General features: G+C 45.4%; 1 long non-coding RNA gene across 1 annotated transcript; it reads right to left on the minus strand.

Moving 5' to 3' along the window:
• Positions 1-1,611: 1,611 nt before the first annotated feature.
• LOC109492990 lies at positions 1,612-11,843 on the minus strand. The gene is made up of 3 exons (XR_002147028.3): positions 3,132-11,843; positions 2,451-2,521; positions 1,612-2,051 (listed from the first exon to the last, which is right to left on the minus strand). It is a non-coding gene; the product is annotated as an uncharacterized LOC109492990 (long non-coding RNA).
• Positions 11,844-14,036: the final 2,193 nt, after the last annotated feature.

A 14,036-nucleotide genomic window follows, 5' to 3' on the forward strand; every position in this document is an offset into this window, starting at 1 on the left:
ATTAAAACATAATGATCATCCAAAAGGGCTGTTAGAACTATTTTTCCTCCTGAAATCTTTAAAAGAAGGATATTTTTTATTCCAATTTTGAGGAATAGTTTAGGCAAAATCATGCTTATGGGCACATTGTTTCTGCTTTGTTGTTAAAGAGAAATAAAAATTATATTTTCTAATATTATTTATTTATTTATTTATTTATTTATTTATTTAAAGAGAGTGCGCGCACATGCACGCACAAGTTGGGGAAGGGCAGAGAGAGAGAGGGAGACACAGAATCTGAAGCAGGCTCCAGGCTCTGAGCTGTCAGCACAGAGCCCAATTCGGGGCTCAAACAACAAACTGTGAGATCATGACCTGAGCCAAAGTTGGACACTTAACTGACTGAGCCACCCAGGTGCCCCTCGAATATTATTTTATATGGCAACTTTTATCATCATAATTTCTGGCAATTTCAAAAAGACACTTTTAAAAAATCTTCATTATAATTCTCCACCCTTCCAGGCACCTGGGTGGCTCAGTCACTTAAGCGTCCAACTTTGGCTCCAGTCATGATCTTGAGGTTTGTGTGTTTGAGCCCCGTATCGGGCTCTGTGCTGACAGCTCTGAGCCTGGAGCCTGCTTGGGATCCTGTGTCTCCCTCTCTCTTTGCTCCTCCCTGACTCGTTCTCTCTCTTTCAAAAATAAACAAACATAAAAAAATAAATAAAAAGAATTCTCCACACTTCCATATGGTTTGTTCTAACAAAGAGTTAATACTAATGATTTTGGAAAGATATAAAATCATGTGTCAAAAAAAGGGGGAGAGATTAAAAATTCTGGAAAAAATATTAGTAAAATAGAAGACACAGTAATAGTAATCATACGAAATGGAAATACACAAAGTAAAAAGCTGGGAAAAATGAAAAGAGCATCAGTGGACTATGAGACAGCTTCAAAGACCTAAAATACATGTAATTGGAGCTCCAAAGAAGGGGGGGGGGGGTGCCACAGAAAGAAAAGACTATTTGAAAAAAATGGATGAAAACTTTCCAAACTTGTTAAAAACGATAAACCCAGAGACATGAGAAGCTAGAAAACCCCAAACAGCAGAAATATGAAGAAAACATCATAATCTAATTGTTCAATATCAGTGACATGGGGGTGGTTGGGGGCAGGGAGAAGTAGCTATTGAAAGAAAAAGCCATTAGGCACAGAGCAAGGATAAGAATAATAGCAGATTTCTCCTCATTGAAAAACATGCAAGATGAGCAGCAGTGGAATTTCATCTTTAAAGTATTGAAAGAAAGAGGAAAAAAAAGCTGTCAACCTAGAATCCTACAATAAAGACTTTTTCAGACATACAAAAGCTGAAGGGATTCATTACCAGCAGATCCACACTTCAAGAATTATGTTGAAGGAGTTCTGCCAGCAGAAGAGACCCCAGATGGTCATCTGGAGCTCACAAAGGAGTGAATAACACCGGGGGGGGGGGGGGGGGGGGGGGGGGGGGGAGGGGGGGAGGGGGGGAGGGGGTGGGGGTGGGGAGGGGGGAGGGGGGCAGGGAGGGCATGTTTTCTGATGTAAATCTCTTCAAGAGGTGACTGTTTAAACAAAAATAATGACATGGTAATATGGGGTTTATAACATATTAGAAGTACAAATGTATGACAGCAATAGCACAAAAGGCTGGAAGGGGAAGAAACACAAGTACACTATCCAAGGTTCTTACACCATACATGAAGTATCAAGTGATATAATACCTCAAAGTGGAGTGCAATGAGCTAAACGTGTATACTATAAATTCTAAAGCAAACACTAAAAAAGAACACATACACAAACACACATACAGTTATAGCTAATAAGCCAACAAAGAAGTTCATTTAAAAAAAAAAAAAATACTGGTCCGGGACCACACAATGCGCTCGATCGCCACAGCTCTTTAATGTGCAACCTCTTCCTCAGTCCTTCTTTGTCTTTCGTGACCTTGACATTTTTGAAGACTACAGGCCAGTTGGGTTGTCTTTGTTGTTTACTTTTGTTTGGTTGTAGAATGCCCCTCAGTTTGTGGTTCTCTGATAAAAACAATGTTCTTTTACTGTAAGTCAGATCACAACGGGGCCCTACTTAAATGGCTCCCATGGCTTCCCCAACCTTTGCACTTAGATCAAGCACGTTGTTACAGAGCCTTTCCTGATGTGGCCTCAGCCTTCCCTCCACTTTTATCTCCCATCACACTTACCCTGCCATGCTCCAACCACATGCTGTTTCTTTCTTTCTTTCCTTCTTTCCTTCCTTCCTTCCTTCCAGCTTGTTCTCACCTCAGGGTTGTTCCCCATGCTCTTCCCTCCTGTCCTTCCTATCTCAGTTCCTAACCGCCACCCCAGAGGCATCTTCCCTAATCACCACTTCAAAGCAGCCCTCCCCCATAACCAGCCCCTGCCACTTCCGTTTAGTTTCTTCAGAGCACTTACCACCATCAGAAAGCAACTTGTTCGCTTGCTTTCTACCGAAATGAAAGCCTTGGCCAGAGAGTTCTCAGCACCTACAATGGTACCAGGCACACAGAAGGCCTTCAGTACATATTTCTGGGAAAAAAATGAATGAAGAAGGGACAGGGGGAGCCAAGAAAGAGAAAGAAAAAAAGAGGAAAGAAATACACTTTGGAAGAAAGGAGATCCCAGGGACATAACCAATATCTGTTGAAAGGCTTCCAAACGCTGAGGCCTCTCCTAAGCACTGTACATGTACCAACTCATTCATGGGACAGTCAGAATCTGAAGTCACTGAACTTCTGAGACCCCAGACCCTCCACCAGTAGTATGAGGAAGTCCTCTAACTGCAGCCTCAGAGAGACATAAGGAGGGATGCTCAGGCTCCCTAAAGCGATCTCCACAGTGGGTGAAAACCATGTAGAACAACAGAGACCCATCCTGAGTGGCCAGAATGAAGGTGTGAGGGGATTGGGAGCCACCTCTTGTGCCTAGCTCTCCTTCCTGGGAGGGACCCTGAGAGCTCCAAAGACCCCATTTTTTTACCACAAGATTTTGCCTCCTAAACTGAAAAATATCAAAATGCAGAGAGAGAAAATGAAGGAGCAGCACAGAGATGCAGAGATGAGATCTGGGGAAAGAGTTCGGCTGATTTTCAAGTACCTGGTTCCAGGCCATTCCAGAAGTCCGGCTTCCCTCCTGCCCTTGGTGCCATGAAACACACTGTAGCCTCTAAGAGTCCTTTTTACTGAAGCTAGCTCTGGCTGGTTTCTGTTTCTGCAGAATGTCTGTTGATTTCAGAGAGCTGCCTTCAATTACTTGGAGGGGACCTCTCCCCCTTCAGGGTCTTGGTGGGAGGCAGAGAGCACACCCTCTACAGACTGGGAAATGTCAGTCATTCACTTTTCCAGTGTACCTTGCAGCTGGGAGGGTTAAACACGTGACCCAGGTTCACCAATTATATGTGCATATGCAGTGAAACAAGGCCCTAGAGAATCCATTTTAGCTGGAGTGGTGACACCTTTCACTCCATCATCCCTGTGGCAGCAGCATAAGCCTGGTATCTATGCCAGACTGGGGCTGTGTCATCACACAGACTGCTGTTGTGACAGACACCTGACCTCCCTTGTCACTGCCCTTTATCTTGTGCCTGGGCTGTAGCTTTGCTGACATTTCTGTGACCCACCTGACATGCTTTCAATAAATTCCTTTTCTGCTCAAGTCAGCGAATTGGTTTCCATTACCTGCAACTGAGAATTCCAATGAATCCAGTTACTTTCCACAAGAGTCATAATTCAAGGAGCTCAGTCTTGCCTGAGTTTTCTTTAAGTGTATATTGGGCTAGCCTTCTCTCCAGCCGCTAATTAATACTGTCTACTGTGCCCACAAAGGGAGAGCGAGCCCTGAGGTGGAAAGTCTCCTGCTGCATCTTATATTTTGGTGCACAATTACACGTTGCATAATCTGCTGCTGGCCCATGTCCCACTTTTGTGTGAATTAGGAAAAGGCTTGGCCATCAGCTGGGGACACCTTGTGCAGGGGATAACCTGCATAGCATGTGCAAAGGCCCTGGTGGCACATCTCTTCACAGCCCTGCTGAGCTGCGGCTGGCTGGACTGGAGGGGAGAATGCGCTAAGCACTTGTTTACAAATGGACAGATTCTCCATTTGGTTTGGGCTCAGTAGGGAAATCAACTTGGAAGGCATGGGCTTCACAGAAGCTTGTAAGATGAATGAAGCACAAAATGGCTTGCAAGCTGGAATCCAAGGGTGGGTTTCCAGGGGAGTCTTAAAACATCCTGAATTTTATATAAAATGTGTGGGGACATACATTCTTTGTAGAGAAAGTCTAATTATCAGCTTGTCTAAGTGTTCTGTGACCTACCTACCATACACACACATAAATTATAACTCTAAAACCACTGGTATGACCTGATCTTTCATTTTACAAATAAAAAAAGGAAGAAACAGAAATGTTCAGAAAGGTCACAGAACTCATTAGTGGTCAAGTCAGAATGAAAATCCAGGTCCACAGCTTAAATAACAGAAATCTCTCTTTAGGTAGCATTTAGGTAGCATTCACATGGTCATGCCAACGAGGTGTCTTCAGTAAGAGAATTCCACCTGGTCTGGAATGTACCAGAAGTGGCAGGAAGCATGAGCAGTGCTGGTGTTCCAGACACCAGGCTCCCAGTGCCCCAGTCACCTTGCCCACCCCAACCTGGCCTAGAACAGGCCTGCCTTGGTGGTAGGGCACATCAAGGGCCACCAGGGATAAATCGTGCCCCACTACTGTTCCCCCGACTCTCCTGTTCACACACTTGCATGTACCTACACCCAGGGGCCAGAGACACAGGAAACCTGTCGGCTGGAAAGTCACAAGTCACCCAGCTAGTGCTTTAAAGCAAGGAAAAATAATGTTTTTAATTTTTTTTTTAAATCTTAAACCCACACAGATATACTTGGCCCCCATATTACCATCAAGGCCATGTGTGGGTGGGACAACCTCGTACATTCACATTCACCTTTCTCAGACAAGGCCTTCCTTTCTTGGGTGCCTATGATATTCATTTATCAGCTTAAAAATATTGGGAACAGGGCTCCCAAACAGCAACCCCCAATGGCTTGTTTCTAGAGTTTACCGATTCCTTTTTCACAAAATCATAGGAATTACCCCAACAAACACGACTAACTGCTAACATATGGGCCAGATACTGTACTAAGTACCTGACATACATATTATAATTTCATCTTCACACTAAAGATAAATACTATTACTATCCCTATTTTATAGATACAGAAGTAAAGCCAAAGAGGTAACTTGGCTAAAGTCACAAAACCAGGAAGAGGCAAAGCAAGGATTTATATCCAGGTCTCGTGGACTCCAGAGTCTCAGCTCTTAGCTGCTCTGCTATGTTAGGCTAAATTGCCTCTCAGGAGAGGGGGTGCTGGTTGGGGTTTGTGAGAATCCTTGACTTTCTCCAGGGCTCTTCATCAAAAGTTCTAAACACAAAATGGAAGGATGCCTTCCTTAAGTCCTAGGTCTTCCAGTGAAAATAGGGCTTCAGAGAGTCTTCAACTATTGGCCCTGAAGAACTTCAGAGGTTTCTTCTAATCTTCTTATATTACAGGTGAGGACATAAAGAATCAGAGGGAATAAGTGACATGTGTGGGACACACAACTAGCAGGTGGTCCCTTGACCTGCCAAACCAGGGCCCCAGAGTGGGAGACATTTTGTCCACTGTTATATGTGTGTGTGTGGGGGGGGGGGATTTTAGGGGCACACAGACAAAGCTTTAACTAATGTGGATTCTCAGGGCAGCTGGGTGGCTCAGTCAGTTGAATGTCTGACTTTGGCTCAGGTCATGATCTCATGGTTCATAAGTTAGAGCCCCACCTCAGGCTCTGCACTGCCCTCTCTCCATCAAAGTAAATGATCAATGAATGAATGAATGAATGAATGAATGAATGAATGCAGTGGGTTCTCTTACTGAGAAAAATATCCCTAGACTCCTCTGTTAGTCCTGATTAAGGAGACTCTGTCCATTCAGTGTGTGAATATGTCTGCAACAGTTCTTCAACACTTGTTAAACTCCCTTTTTACAGAGAGAGGGGCCTTTGGTGGGAAACAGTATAAGAATCAGCAAGAATGTGGCAACATTGTTGTATTTGGTTTTTTATAGGTTACCCTATAATTATGCTAGGTGATACAAGTTTTCCATTTATACTTTAAAGTTTCCATTTAAATATATGTATCTAGGTTAAAGAAAAATTAAGTCAATTTAAGGAAAACATTAAATGAATATTGGCCGCTTGCTATGATGCAAAGTAACCTCGAAAATTTCAATGAAAGTGCACGTTACTTCATCATCACTTTTTAAGCAAATGACAATAACTACAATTTTAAAGCAGAGGAGGATTCTAATCATGGTGTGTTCACGGGACCAGAAATCATGCTACGTTGGGCTTCAGCTCCATACTCTGACTTCCTGTCTTTATAACCCCGCCCTCATCACTCACGGGCCCTCAGGGAAACTATTAGGCCACCTTGGGAGGAGTCTCGAGGACAGGGACGGAGCTGTTTACAGCAACGAAAGAGGTGTGCCGCCCCCTGGTGGACAGCTTGGAAAGCTGGGTCACCAGCTTTAGTGTGTATGCGCACAGGCAGGCCTGACAATTGTTATGCGGTCCTTTCCTGTGTATTATGGGTAAGCACACATGTAAACATAGATCTGTAACTGTCTTTGAATTTCACTTCAGGACAGTAAAAGGGGTTTTATGTCTGCTACGACTGAGAACTACTGTCCTAGAAAACTAAGACTTGCTCCCTACTTTGAGGGCTTACTTACAGCCAAGGCTGAGGAGCCCCTAAGGCAGATTTCATTGTACCAAGTGTTATTCCCTTGCCTAACCAAATGCTCTCTGGTCTTCTGTCCAAATCGTGCCTCCCACGAGGCCCAGGCCTCCCTCCCTCCAGCTCACAGCTCTCGCCCTCCTCTGCAATCAGCACACACTTCTCTGGAGCCTCTTCATCCAGGATCACTGTAAACACTCCCTTTTCCAGAGTACCAGGACTTGAACTAGATCCACCACAATGGACTTTGTACAAGTTACCTAACCAATCAGAGCCTGGTTCCCCAGCTATTAAAAATGCCCCTTGGTGCTGCTCTTGAGATTCCACTAGACAATTCACATGAAGCACTTAGCATGATCCTGGCAGGGAGTAGATGCTCGGCGATGTCAGGGGATGGTGGGGATAACCGACAGCATCCCTTCCACCAACCCCTTTCCCCCAGTTTTATTTCAAGACGTGTCAGTAAATGTATACTGACTGATAAAAACAGTGTCAGGATTTGCAGATAGAACTTACACATTCACCATGCTGACACAGTATCTGCTCTTGCCATCCAATTCAGCTAAAAGATTTTCAAATTAGAGAAAGCAGAAAATGAATAAATAAGAAGGCATGGGGTGCCCTCTAGTGGCATAGGAGGAAAAGTGCATTCTGGAAATGGAAAACAGAGAGATTTAGCATAATTATTAAGAAGAAGGACAAGTGTTAAACTGAACCACGCAGTAATGCCTGAAAGATACAAGTGGGAACTTACTCTCTCCTCAGTGGACCATTATGGATGACTTTATTATCTGACTTTACCCCACATGAAGTGGTTCACTCAAGGTCAGGTCATTAGTCAAGCGTAGAGCTGGAAATTTAAACCAAAGATGCCAACCACAAATCTGGAAATCTCTCCCCTATTGAGGGGCAACCGCTCCAGAGTCAGAGCCAAAACTCAGGCATTTTACATCCTTCACAGGACTTAACACAGTTATGCATAAAATAGATAGTTGGTCAGTTATATAATGAAATAGTAAACACTTATGAAATGATCATTCTGTGCCCAACACTGTGCAAAGTGTTGTTAATAGATTGTTGTTCATAATAACTGTATGAGATAGCCTACTTTACAGATAAGAAAACCAACTCTGTAACTTGCCTAAGATCACAAAACCTGGGCTCACACCCAACCACACTAACTCCAGAGCCTGGTCTCTTATCTACTAAACCACTAGTTTTCAAACTGTTTGGTCTCAGGATTCCTGTATGCTTAAAAAGTAATAAGGACCACAAGGAGCTTTTGTTTATAAGGACTATGCCTATCAATATTTATTGCCTGAGAAAGTAAAATGGGAATTTCAAAAATATTTACTAATTGATTTAAACACTGCAATAGCCTTCCTAATGTTAATATATTTTTGTGAAAAATAACTCTATTTTCCAAGATTTAAAAAAACCATTTAGTGAGAAGACTGACATTGTTTTACATTCTTATGGATTTCTTTACTATCTGGCCCTAAAAGGACAGCTAGTTTCTCTATCTGCTTCTGTGTTCAGTCTGCTGGGATATCGCACTTCAATTAGCTTCTGCAAAACTCCACTGTCCACTTGTGAGAGAAGAGAATACAAAGGGCAATAACATCTTAGTATTATTACTGAAATACTCTTGACCTCTCATGCACCCCTGAAAGGGCTCCGGGGACCCCTGGGATCTCCAGACGCTCTTGCAGAACCACTGCCATCTATAGGGCAAATGAACGAAGCGCCCTGCCTTCCTGAGAGTCACTTCTGCAGGGAGTTCATTCCACCTGAAACACTCCTATCGACTTCTCACATGCTTTTTCTTCCTTTTTCCTTTTTTTCCTCCATTCTTGTTCTTTTCCTGGTAAGTGCATACGTTCTAAGTCAACTTTTTCTTCCTCTATGGTCTGGATGCAGACCATCGGGGGGATGATGAACCTTGACACAGCATCCTACAAGCAGTAAAGAGGGGCTTTGTTTTAACCCTAGATGCCTCTAAAGACCAAGTATAAACTTTTAATTCCTATTATTCCATGTCTAGGGAAAAGAACTTATGAAATATCCTCATTCAATTTCATCCAGACTAAGAAACCTAGTATTGAGCAGTGATACTTCCAGTCAGGTTTCACTAAGAGAAATAGTTCTTAGCAGCAGAAGACAACCATACCTCACACCTAGAGGGAATCTTGGCTCCCAGTTGCCAACCCTCCCCCAGCCCCCCGTCAGCATCAGGGCAGAGGGTGCCCCCCTCCACCTCCACTGCCTCCAGTGATCCTCACTGCTGCTTCCAGACTACACTCCATTTCTCTGTTCTAAAACCCAGCTCGGAATCTCACATCCAGGCTACATAATCCATTTGTCTGTCTTGTTGCAAAGACTGGGGTCACTTCCTTCCACTCTTGGAGATTTTGGCTCCCAGCTCAGTGCCATTCTAATACCACTCTGTTTATTCCTTCCAGGACCCTGCTCTCAAAATTACTGGACCATTCTCCTATGAGCTTGTTCCCCATCTGCCTGTCACTCATTCCTGTGGTCATCTGTTAAGACATTATCACTACCAGTAACTTCAAATTCTCCGTAACCTGACCTGCAAGCACCCCAGTCTCCATCTCCCCAGCTCAATACTACGCTATTCTCAACAACCTTTTGGTCCCCCAGGGATCTGCACTTAAAATCCAAACTCATTTTTATGGCCTGTAATGTCCTACGTGATTTGGTGCCTGCCTACCTCTCTGGCATTGTCTCCTAACCCTCTCTCTACTACTCACCATGCTCCAGCCCCACTGACCATTCTGCAGTTCCTCAAACATGCCAAATCCATTCCTACCTCAGGGCCTTTGCACTAACTCTCTCCTCCACCTGGAGAGTCCTAGCCCTGGATGTTCTTTGCCCTCCTTTCTCACCTCCTTCAAATCTTTTTCAAAAGTAACTTCTCATTGAGGACCTCCATAACCTATTTAAAACTTCAGCCCATCCATCCATCCACTCACCTACAGGACATTCCCTCTTCCCTACTTTATCTTTTCCATGGCACCTATCACTATCCAGCATATGGTATAGCTTACTATTATTTTGCAGATAGTTGGTTTCTTCCAGCTAGGATGAGGGCAGAGATTTTTATCTGTTTCGTTCAGTGCTATATCCTTGGTACCTAGAACATGCCTGGCACATAGTGACCGCTCAATATTTTCTGCACAAATGAAGGGAATTGGGCTGTGCAGATTTGAAACAACAAAAATAAGAGCTTATTAAGTCATCTTATACACAAAATTTTAAACAAAGTACCCACTCTCCCTCTTTACCCAACTGTCCCCTTCAGCATCTCTCCACACCATTTTCAGCCCTCTGCCTCCACCTACAATGCCGGACTGAAGGACGACTTGTTTTACTAGTTACATGCCCAGTTTTCAACCTAGGAATGCGAAACACTGTGCTCAACTAGCTTTTGATCTTTCTAGGAAGATGAAGCTGCCTTTTAAGCACATCTCTGCTGGATACCTCCAGGTTGGTCTCCCATAGAGCCTCCGACAGGCTGTCCCTTCCAGTGTCAGTGCAAGTGTGCAGGAAACCAAACGCCAGCTGTGGCCTGGGCTCTGAACTGCATACCAATGGCAGGAAGCTCCCACCTCCTCAGTGGCCCTGCAAGATGGAGGGGAGGGATGACACGTGCCATCACCATAGAAACCCCTCCCACTCCTCAGGCACCAGAGGAAGGCTGGGCCTGCAGTCTGTTCCACTGTGTGCTCAGAGAAGTGGTTCATCAATCTGGCCTCTTCTTACAGGAAAAGAGGCCTCTTCATAAGGAGTGTAGTCACAGATCCTCCTGGGAGCCTGCGCATACAGGGAAACAAGCAGCCACTTTGCTGCCATACTTCCTGTTGTAATTCAATCCCATGAACTGTCTGTCCCAGGCAAGGCTGTGGACTTGAAGACTGCAAAGATAAACATCCCCTTGGCCAACGCTTATTCTCTCTGGAGCAAAGGAATGGAAGATCTGTTGCTTGAGCGCTTGTGGCTAAGGTCTCCAAAAGTCACCAGACACAGCATGTCCTAAAGGTAGTTCTGTGCTTGCTGAGAGATGCAGAACCAGCCATCAGGAGACAAATGAGGCCTAAGAGAGGAGGTGGTCAGCTTTGTGTGTGCAGGGAAAAGCCATGTCCACCATGGGAGAGAGGGGTTCCTCCCCCTCCTACAGCCAAGAGTAGCTCCAAATGAACCACACCTGAGGACTGGGACCTCCAAGACAGGGAGAATGGCATTTTGTCCCCCAGAAGTGTGCCTATTGTAGGCCAACCTGGTGCCATCCACAGAGACAAGCAGGGCTCTTAGGGGAGCATTCTGGGAGCCTGAGAATCTGGTTCCTTTTCAGCGCTCTTACCACAAAAAAAAAAAAAAAAAAAAAAATGGAAAGGGGGGATCACTGGCATGTGGGGACTTGATCTTAAACACTGTTGCCTGCTCCTGGTACAGAGATTTCTCACCTGCTAGAATAGTCCAGGACTGTAGGGCCTGAAGATCCTCAGATGTAGTATGTCCAGGAAACCACCCCATCCTGTCCTCTGTGGCCCTCAAAGGGTATGGAAAGAACTCTGGTGGTTATTAAGGGAGGGAGCCCTGGACAAAGCAATAGGAGGCCCCACCCAGGAAAGCCATGGAGGAGGCAGGGCTGCCAATCTTCTCAGAGGGCCAGAAGCTCCCCGCCATATGGAAACATGTGGTCACACACGGCTGTACATAGAGTGGATGCCACCAACATTGCACAGAGCTCCACGCCTAGACCGAAGCCAGGACACTGACCATAACCAACATGCAACCTGTCGCATGAACAGAATCTCTTCTCCCCCCAGATGGCCTCCCTGGCACTGGGCTGCAGGAGGCCCACATGTGCCCAACATGTGCAGGGAAGAGGGGAGGAGTGTTCACCACCCATGTTTCAGTCCCAGCTCTAGCCTGTGCAGGAGGAGGGAAGAGCCTGCAGTGAGTTTGAGACTGAAGTTTTATTTTGTTTTGTTTTAATGTTTATTTATTTTTTGAGAGAGAGATAGTGAGCGGGGCTGGAGCAGAGAGAAGGGGGTACAGAGAATCCCTAGCAGGCTCTGTGCAGTCAGCGCACAACCCAATGCGGGGCTCAAACTCACAAACCGTGAGATCACAACCTGGGCTGAAATCAAGAGCTGGACACTTAACTGACTAAGCCAATCAGACGCCCCGAGACTGAAGTTTTAAAATGATCAGGACTGAGGCTTACATTCAAAGTCAAAAATTAATTTTAACAAGAAATAACCTAATTTTAACAAGAGGTAACCTTCTAACAAGAAGAAAGCTATGGAATCCAGTAAGATGCTGTTAAGCATCACCCACCACCCAGCAGGGAGGAGAAACCAAAATACAGTCAGTAGCAGTAAAAAAGGAAAACCAGTTCTCGAGCCCACCCTGTCTACACAGACCTTCAGAAGAACACAAATAGGACTGGAGCTGCCTATCAGGTCAGGGGGCAGGAAGCTGGTCCCCTGGGCTTGTGCTCTACTCCCACCCGCCCCTCCCCCCCAGGGAAACCTGGAATAAAGGCAAACTCCCTGGCCCTGACTCTGCAAGATGCTAACAGTGGGCGTAGTGTCATCATTGGGCTTCTAGAACCTGGGTCTCCAGGTACGGATGACATATTCATTAATTTCAGCAAATACCTGAGCACCCAGCATACGCCAGGCACAAGAATGTAAGAGCAAACAGGGCAGACCCGAGCCAGCTCCCAGTGTAGAAGGCAAGCCAGACAAATGGACAGACACAGCCTAGCATGTGAAGTATGAGGAGCAGTTTATGTGTCTGCAGCTTAACTGAGCAAACAAGAGGGAACCTAGCCTAATCTGGGGGTGTCAGGAAAGGCTTCCCGTCAGAAAAGTAGCTCAGTAGCGAGCAAAAAGATGGGTAAGTGTGAGCCAGCAAATCAGAAGAAGACTCATACTTGTCTCCCTCAGAACCACCATGCAGCCTTGGGAGTCATGCGGGCTTTATCTGGAGGGCAGTTGGGCATCATTTAAGAATGCAATGAGGAATGACTGCTTAATGGGTACAGGCTTCTTTTTTTTTTTTTTTTTTTTAAGTTTATTTATTTTTGAGAGAGAGAGAGGCAGAGCATGAGTGGGGGCGGGGGCAGAGAGAGGGAGACACAGAATCTGAAGCAGGGTCCAAGCTCTGAGCTGTCAGCACAGAGCCCAATTCGGGGCTTGAACTCATGGACCGCGAGATCGTGACCTGAGCCAAAGTCGGACGCTTAACCGACTGAGCCACCCAGGCGCCCCAATGAGTACAGGCTTCTTTTGGGGAAGGATGGAAATGTTCTGAAAATAGGTAGTGGCCATGGTTGTATAACACTGTGAATGTATTAGAAGCCACTGAATTGTACACTTCAAAATGGTTGAAATTTTTTTTTTTTTTTTTTTTCAACTTTTATTTATTTTTGGGACAGAGAGAGACAGAGCATGAACGGGGGAGGGGCAGAGAGAGAGGGAGACACAGAATCGGAAACAGGCTCCAGGCTCCGAGCCATCAGCCCAGAGCCTGACGCGGGGCTCGAACTCACGGACCGCGAGATCGTGACCTGGCTGAAGTCGGACGCTTAACCGACTGCGCCACCCAGGCGCCCCAAAATGGTTGAAATTTTTAAATGGTGAATTGTGTCATATGAATTTTACCTCAACTAAAAACAAAACGTAAATGATGCCTGCAGGGAATTTTCAATTCCAACCAAAATGGAGTAACAAGAACCAATTTACCTTCCTGCCAGCCACTGAAAACAATACATGGGAGATGGTTTCCAAGAGAATACATATCAGGCAACAAAGGACAGCAGTCCCTGAGGAATGGGAAATAAATGAAGTGAGCCCCACCCCTGATTGCGCAGGTCACTGGTTTGAGAGTTTCTAGGCCAGAGTGGGGAAGAAAAAGAGCCAAGCCAACCCCTTGAGCTGGAGACACAGCAAGTGAGGGAAGACCACGGCAGCTAGTCAGCGGGCCAGAGCACTAGAGAGGAGAGCACTGCTCAGAGAGAACCCTGGAACTGAGTTCTCTCTAGGACTTCTGTGCTTGTTCGTGAGAAAACCTCCCAAGGGTTAGAGGGAAAAGCACCAGAGCTCACACAGAGCTGGGAAGCATGTCCGTTCCCAACAGCCAGGCTGGAAAATCTCACAATCCAGGAACTGTGGACAGAGTT

The sequence above is a fragment of the Felis catus genome, chromosome A1 (genome assembly GCF_018350175.1).
Source record: "Felis catus isolate Fca126 chromosome A1, F.catus_Fca126_mat1.0, whole genome shotgun sequence".
Classification (NCBI taxonomy): domain Eukaryota; kingdom Metazoa; phylum Chordata; class Mammalia; order Carnivora; family Felidae; genus Felis; species Felis catus.